The 14,880-nt window shown below is 44.5% G+C and overlaps 1 protein-coding gene across 5 annotated transcripts in view; it reads left to right on the forward strand.

Annotated features, from left to right (window-relative positions):
• The first annotated feature begins 8,142 nt into the window (after positions 1–8,142).
• Positions 8,143–14,880, forward strand: part of Vps8 (VPS8 subunit of CORVET complex) — a 211,724-nt gene continuing 204,986 nt past the window's right edge. For 2 of the 5 annotated variants that reach the window (XM_085832522.1, XM_085832525.1), the window contains exon 1: positions 8,143–8,242. The gene's annotated coding sequence lies outside the window, so the exon portion shown is untranslated. Of the gene's footprint in view, positions 8,243–8,442; positions 8,463–14,880 lie in introns of those variants that run through there. The other 3 variants (XM_021184755.3, XM_085832524.1, XM_085832523.1) reach the window with 2 other exon arrangements.

Genomic DNA, 14,880 nt, shown 5'->3' on the forward strand with positions numbered 1-14,880 from the left:
GTTGTTCACCTTTTCCCTGGGACTTTGGTTGTTTAATTCCCAATCCTCTATTATCCTTGCCCTTGGTCAGCCCAGAGCCAAGCCCCAGGTCCCTTTTTCGGCCTTTTTCTGTCAGCAAGTTCTGGCAGCAGTCCCAAGACACCAGGCTGAGTTCAAATAAGTCTGCCTTTTTCCTTGTAGGGGGGTAGGCAGGATGAGATGTGCTCATTCTGAAAATATTAGATGGGGGAGTTCTTGAAATGCTTGGGTAACCTTGGTTTCAGCTAAGTGGCCTGGGACTGCTGCCCTACTCTGCGCTGAGTGGAAGAGGGGCGAGGGATGTGCCAGCATCAGTGGGAAAATGAAAAGCCCAAAGTCAACTTGATACCGAGAACACAGCAGTAGAATACAGACCTCCTTCCTATGACCACGGGAAGCCATTCCTGAGCCAGTGCCTTATGCCCAGCATGCTAGCAATGTTTAGATATAAAATCTCATTCTAACTAAAATGCAGGAGATTTGGGCCTTTTGAGCTCCCATAGTTTATTTTTATTATGTGTCCCTGGCTAGGTATCAGTGACTACTTCTCATTCATGTGTGTTCATGTCATCAAGTATGCTGTCTTGTACATGCAAGCACTCAATAAACTGTTGAGTATATGTTGGGGTGGTCTGTTTGTGCACTGTGTAAAGACTGTCTTTGCATTGTTCAAATGCTGATTTCTGTGCTGGCAGAGAGTTGAGTGCAAACCAAACTTTGGTATTGTTGTTTATATTGCTTTATCATATGTTGTACACATGCCCTCTCTTACGTCCTGATTGGTTTAATAAAAAGCTGATGGCCTACAGCAAAGGCAAAGAGAATAGGCGGGACTTCCAGCTGAGATGGGAACCCTGGGAAAGAGTCAGGGGAGGAGAATTCTGCCTGCTGGTCACAGAGGAAGGAGGCTAGGACTGAAGGAGAGGTAACTAGCAAGCCTCCTGGTAGAGTTTAGATTAGAATAAATGGGTTAATTAGATTATAAGAGCTAGTTGGGAACAAAAATAAGCAGAAGCCTTGTGCATGCATAATCAATATCTCTGTGTCTTCACTCAGAGCTGGGTCAGGCCTAGAAAGTCATACGGTTGTAGGTATGTTCTAAGGAAGATTCCTCCGTATTTTAATCCTACTTCAGGACACACTCTTAGGCCACTGATATTCCCCCTTCTCCTACTAATACAGACTGCCAGTGTAGAGTTGTTCATTGGCTTCATAAAAATGTCTGGGATTCCTACCACACACCAGGTTGTCCTGAATGCCACTGTTGCCACCATCAACGAGAGTCAAGTCTCTGCTCTATCTGGTCTGTTTCCTGTTCTCCTCTGCATTGAGACAGGGCCAGGTGGTTGATGTTGGCCAACAGACTAAGCAGAGCGAGCACATCTCATTTACAGTCCAAAGCCATGTACAGCTGGTGGGCTTTCTTCTCCTTTTCTTCTCCCCTGAAGAACTCTGAGGCCATGTATCCTGAGACTGGCACCAGATGGGATATTCTGAGTCCCCGGATGGAAGAGGGTAAATGTCCCCATTTTTCTGGTATTTACTTCCCAGACAGTTGCAAAGCCATTGTCCACTGCACTGAACAAAGCCCTGAGTAGTGGACAAGTCAGCCATATGGTGACTTTGAAGCAAGACTATGCCAGGCAGAGAGAATATGAGAATGGTGCATGGATTAGCTTGGCTGTCTTACAATCAGTTTTACTTGTGTCGAGTCTACTTGGATGCTAATCAACTAAGAACCTGTGTACTCAGTCTTAATTTATTACTTTTTATTGAAATGGAATTTTTAAATATTTTTTTTCTTAAAGATTTATTTATTTGCTATATATATATACATATATATATATATATATATATATATATATATATATATATATATGAGTACACCATTGTCCTCTTCAGACACACCAGAAGAGAGCATCAGATCCCATTACAGATGGTTGTGAGCCACCATGTGTTTGCTGGGAACTGAACTCAGGACATTTGGAAGAACAGTCAGTGCTCTTAATTGCTGAGTCATCTCTCCAGCCTGAAATAGAATTAAAAACAAAAAAACAAAAAACAAAAAACAAAAAAACAGATTCAGGTTCACAGTGAGATGGAGAGGTGGGATGTTTCTTGTCTCTGTCCCATATACCCAACCTTTCCTTTGTCAGCAGCAGCCCTTGCAAGAGTGGCACATTTGTTATAATAGCTGGATTTGCACTGACATCAGTATCACCCAAGTAAATAGTGTACAACAGGGCTCACTCTTGGTGTCTTATGGGCTTGACAAACGCATATTGATTGACACATAGCTGCCATCTTAGTAGCATGCAGAATAATTCCATGACCCTCTGTGCTCCAGCCAGGCTGTCGTCCCATGCTGCTTCTGATGTGTAGGCACCCCCTGCCTTCGGCGATGAAGTGAATTACTGTAGATAGCTACTGTAGTAACTACTGTAGATAGGAGACAGTGGGTCTGGAACACGGTCGCCATCCTTCCTGTGCCGTCTTCCTGATTGCTGTCATTAGGGTGGACAGACCCCGCTGGTTCCCAAGGCTCATGTGGAGCTTTGCCCACCACTTGACAGAATTTCTACTTAGTCACTATTTGCTTAAAACTTCTGTTCTGAAGAGACAAGTTACATAATTGCAGATACTCTTCTCTATCTCACTGACCTAGGCTGACTTTGATGAATAATGTGTTTTAACTCAAAGCATTCTCTGAATTCTAAATAGCTCTTTCTGGTACTATTTCCAAAAGCTAGGAAAAAAAATCACATCGATATTATGTATAGAACAATTCAACATGTAAGTGGACACTACATTCACCTTTCTTTTTAAATGTCAAATTGCTCTAAACATTGCTATGTTTAGAGACTCATAAAAGAGACAAGTTTCCTAGAACAAACCTGAGTGTTGTTCAGATCGATCATGGGGGGAACGAGTCTCACAAGCACTTTGAGTTGGCTCATGGCCTCTTTGGTAAACACACATGTGCACATATATACAAACACAAACTGAGGAATGAGGTCAGTTTCATGGACCTACACATCTGTGAACTAAGACAGATCTGTTCATAAATACAAATAAAACTACCAAATGAAGAGAAATTCAAGCCTGCCATATTGGTTTACTACAAGGAGTCTGAGACTAAGTCACCCTCAAAGCCATGACAAAGCAGAACCGGGCAACAGCGTGAGTGTGAGCTTGCTTTATCACAAGCTACCGATGAGTCGTCCTCCCACCAACCTTTGTTAACCAGGCACACCACAGCACAAGCTGACTATGCTGGCCAGCTGCAAGCCTTTAATCCCAGCACCTAGGAGGCAGAGGAAAACAGCTTTTTGTGAAGCCCAGCCCAGCCTGGTTTACATAGTGAGTTCCAGGATAGCCGGGGTTACACACAGAGAACACGTTGCTCTCAACCAAAACACAATGAACCAAACCAAAGAAAACACCCAACAACAATCTGGCTGCTCCTTGGTGTGGCCATATTTTTTATTTCTAAATTGTCCTTTTATAACAGTCTCTTTGCCAACCACATGTCCAAACATAGGCAGTGGAATTTCATTCCTAGGAAAACTATAAAGGGTTTCTACAATTGCAAACATTTTCGACCTCACTATTAATCCAATGCAAATTAAAACGAGAGTCCATTTCATCTGTCACACTGGAAAGACTTTGTTTAAAAAAAAAAAAAAAGATAGAGGCTGTTGGGCATGTGTGATGGGCACTCCTGAACGCTTACTGAATAAAATCTTGCTTGACCTTCGTGGAAAGCAATTTGGCCAGCTTAAGAGATTTCAAAACCTCTGAATCAGTCATTTCAAATACAGCTTTCTATCCTAAGGTAATAATTTTAAACTACTGGCAAAAAGATTTTTGCATAAAGATATTCATGGAAATGTGGACAGTGAAAGATAGAAGTCCCCAAACGTCCAAGTAGTGGAACAATGAAAGAAATGATGGTACAGGCATTCTGTAGGGACACTGTGGTTTTGGTTCTAGACCACAGTAAAGCAAGCACTGAACTACTGAGTCACAGCTTTCTGGTTTCTAAGTGTGTGTAAAAGTTACATTTACACTGTTCTGTAGTATAGTCAGTATTCAACTGCATCATAAAAAGACAATGTACGTAGCTCAATTAGATATGCCTTATTGCTAAGAAGTACTAACAACAAAGCAAGCCATCGTGGAGAACGGTAATATCTTTGCTGGTGAGGGTCTTGCCTCGAGGTTAATAATGCTGATTCATCAGGGTGTTGTTGCAGGATATTTGATCACATCGTGAACCCCGAAATTGTGAACTGGAAAAACCCATTTCTTGTTGTAGCGTGGCTCAACCTAAGCACATATCTTTAATCCAAGAGCTTTCTGTAAACAGGATTAAATAAAGTCAACCAAGGGTCAAGAGGCAGAGCAAGTAACCAGTTGACAGGGAGCGAACATAGAAGGCCCAGGAAAGAGGAAGGAGAGTTGAAGGGTGTTTAAGACAGTGTGGGGAGAAGGAAGGAGATTTTTCCTTCTGGGATGTCTGTGAAGTAGGAAGGTCAGCTGGGTGCTTTCTCTGCCTCTCTGAGCTAGCAGGCTCTCACCACAGTGTCTGGCTCTTGAGACTTCATTTGGTAAATTGAACATTTGGGATTTTTGTCTTAAAAACAACAGGGTGGGGCTGGAGAGATGGGTCAGATGTTAAGAGCACTGACTGCTCTCCCGAAGGTCCTGAGTTCAAATCCCAGCAACCACATGGTGGCTCACAACCATCCGTAATAAGATCTGACACCCTCTTCTGGTGCATCTGATGACAGCTACAATGTACTTAGATATAATACTAAATAAATCTTAAAGAAAAAAAAACAAAAAACCAACAACATGGTGTAGTTGCTGAACATTCGGATGTCTGTGGAAATTTCTTAAAGTCAGTGGCTCTTCATCAATGGGAGAGTTCTCTTAGCATGAGGTGCTTTTTCAATGACATTTTACCCACTGTAGAAATGCTTTCATATTTGGAGCCCTCTTTCTCCACTCCACTTTTCACTTACATTTATATTCCAAATTCTTTCTCATCCAACTATGTTCACAGAATCCCCACCAGAAGTAGATTCTGCCTCAAGAAACTGGGTTTTCCCCATTCACAGAAATCAGTTCCTCATGTGTTGAGGTTTTATGATGAAATCAATTAAGCGGTACCTTCAAATTTCACTTCTCAGGCTGTCTCTAGAATACCTGTAATTATTTCCTCTCTGAAGCGACCATGTCACCCATTGACTTCAAAATGTCTGGTCAAGTTGGTATTCTGACCTCCTCTTATAAATCACAAATGCTCTTAACAGCACCCACAGTAGCTAGCTTTTCTTGAAGGTTTTCAATTTACTTTGCACAGACCCATCAGAAGAATCAATATTTATGGCAGCTACTGCTTTATAAAACGTATGGCCTTGGTTTTCAGTGATGGGGACCACAGTCAAGCATTGTGTCACTATGCTAACCCCCCGACTCCACAGAACATATTTCCTACTATTTATACAGGTTTTTACAGTTTCATTTATTACTTGTGTATATGTGATGCGTATGTGCAAGACGCCACAGCACAGTGCACATGTGCAAGTCAGAGCCCTACTCTTTCTACCATGTGGGCCCCAGGGCTCAAGCTCAGGTTACTAGGAGCAGTCTTGCAAGCTCCAGATTTCTTAAATATTAATACTTTCCAGCCATAATGGCCTACATTTAATCCCAGTTCTAGGCCAGCCTGGGTTAGAGTGAGACCCTGTCTCAAAATAAAACAAAACCAATACAAGACAAAAACAAAACCCTGGCTGGAGGGATGGCTCCATGGTTAAGAGCACTTGAGAGGACATAGGTTCTGAGCCCAGCACCCACATGGTAGTTCATAAACATCTTCCAGGCCTCCGAGGGCATCAGGCATGCACATGGTGGACATACATAGATGCAGGTAAACATCCACATAGATAAAATAATTTTTTTTTTCCTCAGGGTTTCTCTCTGCAGTCCTGGCTATCCTGGAACTCACTTGATAGACCAGGCTGGCCTTGAACTCATGGAGATCCACCTGTCTCTGCCTCCCCAGTGCCAGGATGGATTAAAGACCTGTGCCACCATTGTTCTGCTGGATAAAATAAAATTTACGACATCTTTAAGAAGTCATTCCGGGTGCACGCCTTTAATTCCAGCACTTGGGAGGCAGAGCGAGGCGGATTTCTGAGTTCGAGGCCAGTCTGGTCTACAGAGTGAGTTCCAGGACAGCCAGAGATATGCAGAGAAACCCTGTCTCGAAAAACTAAAAAAAAAAAAAAAAAAAAAAAAAAAAAGAAGTCGTGAATGTGGGAAAGGGACTGGTGGGAGTAGTTAGAAAATACATTAAGTAAAAAGTAAAGGTTTTACTGTTATCTCTCTTCCAAATCAAACCAAAATTGATACAATGTAACTATTAAAAAAAAGATTTAATTCAAGTAGGCCAAAAAGAGGGCTATGGGTATGGGTTTTTATTTTAAAACATTTCCTGAGTTTTCCAAGCTTTCTATAACAAGCATACACTATTTCTATTTTTAGTTAAGTAGCACTGTTCAGGCAAGTGTGTGGCCTGCTCCGTGTCGTAAACAAGGGATATGAGAGGCGGTCACGGGAAGGGATTTCCCAGGTATCTTGAGTTGAATCTGCTCTTCTACAACACCCACCCACTTTCTTTGGCTTTGCTTTCTGAAGTTCTCTAGAATAAGTGTGTGACGACCGTAAAACATTTTGAAAATGTCAATTAACAATCTTCCCATTTTTCATGTCCTATAGCCCCATTCCCCATGTGTCAGCTGAATTCCCTTCTTCCCAGAACTTTAACAATTCTCTGTCACTCAGGGCTCAGGGTTCTGGTGTTACCATTCTGTCTAACCTACTTTAGACAGGTCTCTCTCTCTCTCTCTCTCTCTCTGTCTCTGTGTGTGTGTGTCTCTCTCTCACACACATACACACACACACACACACACACACACACACGAGTCATGGCTGAAATGTGTTTCTGTGGGTGATGATTAAAGATGTTTGGAAGCCACTGCCTGTACCCTGGCCACATCAGGCTAACAACTTGTCCCTAAACTCACCTTGGCTATTAACTAATCCCACTGTCCCCTCAGTTGGGCAGTCTCTCTGGCTCCTGCCTACAGAAGTCTCCTCACTCCCTGCTCCCCCCCCCCCCCCCGCTTTTTTTTTTAAGCTAAGGTGTTGATTATTTTCCTTCATCCATGACCCTAAAAATGACAGCCCTGTAATTTCTTTATATCACTGTGATCAGCTGGCCTTTACTGACAGCCCTAATGTACCTACAGGACAGGCCTACAGTGAGCCTGGTTGATACTCGATGTAACTCCTCCTGAGGTATCTTCCCACACTCTCCCTCCTCATGTCTCCCTCACAGACAAGTCCAACAACTATGTTATCTGCCTCCTTGGGTTAATGATACCATATAGTGGCAATTGTAAACGCCAAACTGTCTTGAAAGTTTTAGCTTTTTCCAGTAGCACATTAGGGAAAAAAAAAAAGATGCCTTCTTTATTTAATAATGTGACCCACTCTATTATTTTTGATGGAACGATGACAACTAAAAATGATAATTTGGAAAAGAAGTTTTCAGTATCCATCCTTATTTGCAAAAACAATGCTTCTCCTTCCCCCCCAAATTAGCCACCAAACCCAGCAATTCTGTGTTCACCTTTCAAAAGAAAACGAATTAGTGGACACCACCAAATCCAACGAAACGAATTCCATATCCACTCCTAACCCTGTACTGTGTATCCATCCATCCATTTATCTATTTGTCGAATCTGAGACAGGTCTGTCTCGGTATCCCAGACTAGTTTGAACTCACTATGCTCCTTCTGCCTCAGGCTCCTGTGCGCCTGATGGCTGGCGCGATCCTTGACACCTCATTTTGGGGTCAGTTTATGGAAGGTCAGGTGAGCTGGTTGAAAGGGACGTTCCTTTTAATCTGAGGACCTCTATTTGCTAGACTCCTCCGGCTCAGATGCCAGGGCTCGTTGAGCGTCCCTGGAGGCCGGACAGAGTCTCCCTTTAAGGAGGGCGTGGCGCAGAGGCTCGCTCCGCCCAGCGCGGGGCGTCTCTGGGGAAGAGAGCGGAAGCGCGCCCGCCAGCTGCGGAGACTGCGCGTGCGTGGGCTGGCCTCCGCGGGGTCACGTGGGCTGGGGTCCCGTCAAGGCAGACGCCGGCTCAGGTAACGCGTATTCCGAACGGGTGGGGCGGGGCGGCGGGTGCGGGCCGGCGCGGCAGGGGTGCGCAGACGGAGCTGCGCCCCAGTGGCTCCCGCAGACCCTGCGGCCACCGCGGGCTGGCTCAGGAGTCTGACTTCGCACTAGGTTAGCAGTTTCCACCCGGGTCCGGCCGCCTGCGGGGATACCGGACTGGCACGCTCACGCCCCGACTGCGGCCGGGAGGTGGGTGCTGTCCCTCCCACGCCCGCCGCACGGCGTGGAGGCTCTCACCGGGTCCGACTGACGTGCAGCCTGTGCTGCCGCTTCCTCCTCGCCTCCTGCCAGGTGTGCCCCAATCCGAGGGCCGCAAGGTGGGGGGCACCCCTGTGCCTTGGCTTGTTGTCCAGGTGTGGCACTCGGGGGACAGAGGCACGCGGCAATCCAGAGTTTGGGTGTACTAAGTGGACATGTTTCAATGGAAGGATTGTACTGGCTTATCCGGAGTAGCTGCTGGAGCCTTCTCATAAGTAGGCGGGGCTCGACTTGCCAGAATGCTTGTGACTGTACTGCCCACTCTACTGGACACCCCACCCCCTACCCCCCAAAAAAGCCCAAGTAACGTAAGCACAGATGTTGGCTAGTGCCGCTAACTCTGTTCCAGGTGTCTCTGTTTGGGAGAAAATTGCACATCGTTGTGTGTGGGTTTATGTTACACTTCTGTGTTTGAAGTGCTTCCAATATAGATTGAGGATGGGGGAACCCACATGTGTTTAAGTCATGGGTTTACTCACGTTGACATCTAAGCAGAAAAGTATTGACTCCAATAGCATTAGCTGACCTGGTCTGTAGAATACACAATAAAGATAAATGGAGCAGTTTTGTTTGAACTGTTGAGCCTTGTATGCGTGAAGTGACTGAGTTATGTGAGAAAATTCTTTACAGACCTCTAACAGAATAAGGTGCTGATTTTTTTCCCTTTATATGTTTCTTTTGTAATTGGACTGTTGGCAGTCGTTGAGTGCATTCTGTCTTCCAGAATTTGGGGGTTTCTTAGTGACTCTTAGTGTTATCCCCACTAGTCCATAAACATTTTAGCCATTGGGATAGGAGAAGTAAGGCCCTAGAGCTGGAGTTCCGAGCTGTTGTGAGCTGCCTGTGTTGGTGCTGGGAACCAAACTCTGGCCCTATGTAAGAGCAGTATACCTTCTTAATCACTGAGCCATCTCTCCCGCCCCTCTGTTTTGAGACAGGACCTGTTGCTCAAGGCACAGCCTGCTGATTCAGCTAGATGAGCTAGTAAGCCTTCGGGACCATGTCTCCATCTCTCCTTCCGTTCCAGGTTTACAGGCTCTTACCACCATGCTCAGCTTTGTTAGTGTAGGCTTTGGGGTATCAAACTCAGGTTCTCATATTTTGCCTCAAACACTTTACTGACTAAGCCTTGAGAGGCGCACATGTGGCCGTAAGAGCACACCTTTGTGAAGTCCTCTTCTTTTTGTCCCTAGGGCCAGGGGTCTGCTTGTCTCCACCTCCCTAGTGCTGGGATTACAAAAGTGGGCCACAATTGGCCTGACTTTTTTTGTGTGTTCTGGGGACTTAATGACAGATGCCATCAAATCACTCTACTTAGGTTTTTGTGCTTGCAGGGCTGACAGTGTGCTGACTAAACTGTCTTCTCAATTCAGTGAGGCCTTTTTTCCCCTCCTCGAGACAAGGTTTCTTTGTGTAGCCTTGATTGTCCATTACACTAGGCTGTCCTTGAATTCCCAGAGATCTACTTGTTTTTGCCTCCTGAGTGCTAGGATTAAAGGCGTATTCCACTGCCAGCCGGACAGTGTGGCCTTTTGGACTTAAATGAGATATGTTAAACTTTTGTTTATTAGGTTTCATAGACATTAGATGATATCTTTTCTTGACCTCCTTTTCCCAGTATATTCATGAGGTCATTCATGAGTTACCATTTGGGCTTCCTTACTGTATATAGATGGCCATCCTAAGTACATCTTGTGATCAAGTCAGCAACCATAGGTTTCTCTTGGACTTCTGTCTTAGACTTACATTGATAACATTGGTAACAATTACATGTTTTAAAGTTAGGCCTTTGTCTGTTAACAAGTGTCAGGAAATCAGTTCAAATGCACTTAAAACGAAAGAGATTTATTGGTTTACACACCTGGGAAGGGATTGGGTATCATTACATAAATAAATGATTCTGGGTTCCTTTCTCCATCTTACAAAGGGCCTCCAGCATCTTGGTCCCATCTCTGTCTCTCTGATTGCATCTCATTCTGTTCCGTTACTTAGTGTGAAAAACAAGTTCCTGGCAGCTCCTTTAAGCTGGCGTACCCTAGAGGTGAGAGAAAACTCTTGCCTTCATTCAGTATTTACAAGTTCCGGGAAGGACCTTGATTCAGGCCAGATTGGAGACAGATGTTCAGTGCATACTTTTTTGGCTAGGCTCATGGGCACATGGCTGGGGCACCACCAAAGTCACACGGGTGGAGGCTTGCCAAACAGTACCTTTGAGGCATTCCAGGAAGATGGACTTGTGCTCTTAAGAATCCCAGTGTAGGCCAGATGGTGGTGGCATTTGCCTTTATTCCCAGCACTTGGGAAGCAGAGGCTGAGGCAGAGGCAGAGGCAGACAGATTTCTGTGAGTTCGAGGCCAGCCTGGTCTACAGACTGAATTCCTTGAGTTCCAGAGATACAGAGAAACCTTATCTCAAACAAACAAAGAATCCCAGTGCAGGTGGCTTTTGACCCACGTGGAGCAGAGTGCTGTTTGTTAGCACAGGTGAGGTCAGTTGCCTTTACATGGGTCATGCATGAACTGGGACTGGCCAAAAGGACAGCAGGTATCCATTTCCTGTTCTGCACTCACAGGAAACTTGGTGGAATGGAATACCCCAGCGATGGGACTCATACTTTTTCTTCTTTCTCTTTCGTAGATAATTGATACCTTTAGACTACAGAGGTACATGATATATCCCTGTTGTTTTCATGAATAGGCTGAGTAAATGTGGAAAACCAGAAAACCTCAGGAGATCATGTAGTTTGTGTCATGTTATACAAAAGCTGAAAGAACATTCTTAGATTAAAAATAAAAATCTCAAAAAAATAAAAAATAAAAATCTCTTGGATTCAGGTGGGAAGAAGCTCTTTGGCCTACAACAGTGTCTTCGTTATTTTCTGTTGCTCTGAAAAAGCCCCAGGACCAAAAGCAGCTTGAGAGAAGGAAGGGCTTATTTGGGCTTATGGTTCCAGAGGGATAAGAGTTCATAACTATTATGGCAGGAAAGGTATTTGCGGCCTCTGGAATAGCTGAGGGCTCACATCTCATGTGACTAGAGAGATTGTACTGGGAATGGCTTTAAAAGCAGAACTCAGAACCTCAGAGTGTAGTATTGGGACAAGGGTCCATCTGAGCCCATCTGAGTCTGTGGAAGTGGAACTCAGTCATAATGTGTCTTACTGTGGTGCAGTATACTCTGAGTCAGATCATAGCCTTGTAATGTGACAGTCATAGGCTACACAGATAGGTGTTATTCCTGTCTTCTAGTTCTGTGTTAATCATCAAATATTTATTGATCATCTATGTATTATTCAAGTCATTAAACCCAGAGAGCTAAAAGAATGGCTCCCCTTTTCTTGCATAGTTAGAGAAAAAAAGACACTTTCATTTGCCAAGTTAACTGGTGACTCAAAAGAAGGAAAGTACCAAGACAGTGTTGAGAAAAACATGCCTTAAGCACATGATATCCCCAAGCCTGCCTATAATCCTAGCTTTTGGGAGCCTAGGTTTGGAGGATCATGAGTTCAAGGCCAGCCTGGGCTCCTAATGAGATTGAAGCCAGTCTGGGCTTGATAATGGAGGAGAGGAGCGATGAAGAGAACACAAGAGAGCAAAAGAGCAAGTGAGAGCAAGAGCACACAGCCTACAAGATTTAGATGATGATCCAGGAAGGAAGGTAATGCCCAAGTTACAGTTGGACAGTGGACACAAGGAAGGAAGGAAGGAAGGAAGGAAGGAAGGAAGGAAGGAACTTAGATAAATATAGAAGAAAGGAATGGGAAGGGGCACCATAGAGGGAGAATGGAAGCTGTTTTCATCAGTCCGGCCAGCCTGGAACTCATAGCAATCCTGTCTCTGCAGACTGGGGTGACAGGCGTGTACCCCACCATATCTGAAGAGGGAAGCCTCTCCTGAAGGACTAAGTGTGAGCAGAACTCATGGAGTTGCTTAGAGGAGAAAGCAGTGCATACCTGTGTGTCTGAAATTACAGGCTCAGCACCTGGAGTTTTATCCTATAGCTGTTGGTGGGCTGCTAAAAATGAGATCATTCTCTAGAGAAAGTTAATAGAAAACGAATAGAAATGTGGTCTTTTCCCTCACACGATTACAAAACAAAGAAGCAGAAGAAAAAAAAATACTTGGATTAAGATGGGCAGACTTGCTGGGTGCTGGTGGCACACATCTTTAATCCCAGCACCCAGAAGGCAGAGGCAGGTGGAGCTCTGAGTTCAAGGTCAGCCTGGTGTACTGGGTAGTGAGTTTTAGGACAGCCAGGGCTACACAGAGAAACCTTATCTCAAAACAAAACAAACAAACAAACAAGACGGGCAGAAGCAAGGCTAACTTAACATCGTTCCCTTACCAGGATTTCATGGTATTTAATACACTATGGTAAATTTAGTTTTTACTGTGGTAAGTTAACTATTAGAAGAAGGGACGAACCAAACAGTGCTTAGGAAAACATTCCTTAAGCAAGGGGTCTCTGAGCATCCTCTGAGGACTCTTAGAAGAAAGCATTGACTCACTGTAGACTCTTGGAACTCGGATGGGTATGGGTGATAGCTACAGTCAGAACCTAGTCCGGTGTAGGCCACAGCCCAGAGCCTCAGTGGACCACTGTGACAGTGCTGTTTGTCACTGCTGTTTATGATACATTTCTCTCTCTTCAAAAATGGTCCCTGGCTGTTAATTTTTAGGAATAACTTTAAGAGAAAATTACCTTGAGAATTATCAAGACGCTGACCTTTCCTTTAAGTCTGGAATTTTATTAGTTTAGCAGCACATGTGGCAAGCATGCTTCTGAAACAAGTTTGCTATTAGAGTAATCTGATTTCTCTCTAGGAAAGCCTAAGACGTGGCTCTCCATCATAATGTCTGTGAGTGCTGTTGTAGGGGAGGCATCCTCTTATGAGCTGTTAGAACACTGGTCATGTAAGAATCCTCCTTGAGAAGAAGTAGTAAGTTAGTTCATTGACAGCCTTTGTGCTGGCATGGTGTTCATGAGGCATGTGCACGATCTGATCAGTTGTGGAGAGTTAAGTGGTTTATCGTTGGTTTACATACATGTAAGCGATTAATCTCTCAGATCACCCTCCCATCCCCCCTGTGGTGCTGCACATTCCTTGCTCCCTCCCTGCCCCCAATGTTCTGGGTTTCCAAATGACACACACACACACACACACACACACACTCACACACACAGCCTTATATTTTGATATGCTTTAATCAGCTCAATGGCTTCAAACCTCCATGCGGCTAGCACACTCTCCCCTCCCATATTCTTGAATTATTACTTAACTAAGACCTATACTCCATCCTAGCCATCCCGGAGCCAGGCCTGCAGCCCTCCTGGGCCATGATCCCTGACTCTTTCATGTTGGCAGTGTCTCTGTCCTGCATTTCTCAGGACTGGGCTTTCTCCTTTCCTGCCATGGCGGTTCTAACTCCTTTTCTCTCTCTCTCTCTCTTTCCCCTTGCCTGTGAATCCTAAAGTCCTGCCTCTGTCTCCTTGCTCAGCCATTGGCTACCAGCAACTTTATTTACCAGTTGAGACCAAGTAGGGGCAGGGACCCTCGGTCTTACATGCGTGTTTGTGTTTATGATTGCTCATGAATACGTGTACATATGTGGAGGCCACAGAGAGACCTCAGATGTTTCCTCAGGGGCTACCTGAGCCCATTGTTTTTATGAGATGGTCGCAGTGGCCTGGGCTTACTAAGTAGACTAAACTGCTTGTCCAGTAGGCCCAACAAGGTAACTTTTTTATCTGCTACAGTGACTTCAGTGAGAATATTTGCTAACACATATGCACACACATGCACACATATACACACTGTATAACAAGAGGAAGTGACAAAGGAAATGAAGGCTAGGAAATGGCTGGCTTCATTAACAGAAATAGAGAGTAGTGTTGGAGAGGGATGGGGCCCAGCATGATGGCAGAATAGGTTAAAGTGAGAATCCCCATTGTAACAATTAAAAAAAAAAAGATTTATTTATTTATTTATTTATTATGTCTAACTACACTGTAGCTGTCTTCAGATGTACCAGAAGAGGGCGTCAGATCTCATTACAGATGGTTGTGAGCCACCATGTGATTGCTGAGATTTGAACTCAGGACCTTCAGAAGAGCAGTCCGTGCTCTTAACCACTGAGCCATCTCTCCAGCCCCCATTGTAGCAGTTTAAGGTCTTGAGGTGTTTTATTCAGCTCATGACTAAATGGCTCATTTGTCAGAAGGTATAATGGCAATGTATATTGTCAACTTGACTTTATCTGGAATGAACTACAATCCAAAATTGGAGGGTTCACCTGTGGTCCAGATCTTGAGACTGGGAGACACAAGTTTCTGACCTGAATCTTGGCAT

This window comes from Mus caroli, unplaced genomic scaffold, assembly GCF_978045245.1.
Source record: "Mus caroli unplaced genomic scaffold, Mus_caroli_1 scaffold_17, whole genome shotgun sequence".
Classification (NCBI taxonomy): Eukaryota; Metazoa; Chordata; class Mammalia; order Rodentia; family Muridae; genus Mus; species Mus caroli.